This window comes from Procambarus clarkii, unplaced genomic scaffold (assembly GCF_040958095.1).
Source record: "Procambarus clarkii isolate CNS0578487 unplaced genomic scaffold, FALCON_Pclarkii_2.0 HiC_scaffold_859, whole genome shotgun sequence".
In the NCBI taxonomy this organism is placed as follows: Eukaryota; Metazoa; Arthropoda; class Malacostraca; order Decapoda; family Cambaridae; genus Procambarus; species Procambarus clarkii.
Genome location: NW_027189891.1, coordinates 41,155 through 42,312, shown reverse-complemented (window position 1 = coordinate 42,312; position 1,158 = coordinate 41,155). Strand labels below are relative to the sequence as shown.

The 1,158-nt window shown below is 40.5% G+C and overlaps 1 non-coding gene across 1 annotated transcript; it reads right to left on the bottom strand.

Moving 5' to 3' along the window:
• Positions 1–374: 374 nt before the first annotated feature.
• On the bottom strand, positions 375–493 carry LOC138361830 (5S ribosomal RNA). The gene has a single exon (XR_011227207.1). It is a non-coding gene; the product is annotated as a 5S ribosomal RNA (ribosomal RNA).
• Positions 494–1,158: the final 665 nt, after the last annotated feature.

Below are 1,158 nucleotides of genomic sequence, written 5' to 3'. Positions count from 1 at the left end.
AAATTGATACCTCAGCATCAAGTGTCCTGCAGTGGTCCAGTGGTAAAGTGTATATAAGTGATGCGTATTCTTGGAGTTGCGAGTTCAAACCCGGATTAAGCTATATATATATATATATATATATATATATATATATATATATATATATATATATATATATATATATATATATATATATACAACATGTTTTGTTTTGGTTGTTTGTTTTTGTATAAAGCCTCACACACTATATTAAGCGAGTTTGTTTTAAACATGACATACATATTAATTCATTTTACCAGGCCTTATTCCACACAACTCCGTGAATTTCCCGTGGAGCCAGCCATTCAAACAAAAACAAACGAAACAAAACAAAACAAAACAAAAAACATTATTGCCAACAGCATTTGGTGTTCCCAGGCGGTCACCCATCCAAGTACTAACCAAACCCAACGTTGCTTAACTTCGCTGATCGGACGAGAAGCGGTGTTCTCAACGTGGTATGGCCGTTGGCATGAGACTGCCTACACATTGTGGCTAATAACCAACTCTTTTTAGTCATCACGGCAGGATACGGACCTTCTTGTGGTGTCTTAATGGTAATTGTATCCTAACATATTTTTGTCTCCTTGGCATGGATATTTAACATCGTTTATTCAGTCTTGGGTTTATGTTCTTTCGCCATTTACAGACATTTTACATCTACCTACTTCCTCAGCCTACCCTGCCAATTTCTAATGAATTTGTGGATTTTCTTTTGTAATACATACATGTGTGTGCTCATCTGCTCTTCAGTTTTTATGATATTTGTCTCATCTGTCCTGCTTTATGATACTTTTACAAAGAACATGAACAAATGCTTCTATTTTAGAGAAGATATGGGATCCAGGTTTCGGAGCCGTAAAACCAACCGTCGTGATTGGTGGACGAGTTGCCAGGTTGCAGCTTCTGTACCGTGCCGGCACATAAATAGGTTCGGCTCAAGCGGCGGCAGCATCATTCCCCCGTGACTGTCTGAGCGTCTCTCATCACCTTGGTTATCTCATCATCATCATGGTAGAAGCAAAGCCTACCAAGAAGGCTGCGGCTGCTGCTGCTGTGGTGGCCACCACCAGGAAACCTCGCGTCCAGGTTGCTCACCCGAAAACTAGTCAAATGGTTCTAGCCGCGGTCGCAGCA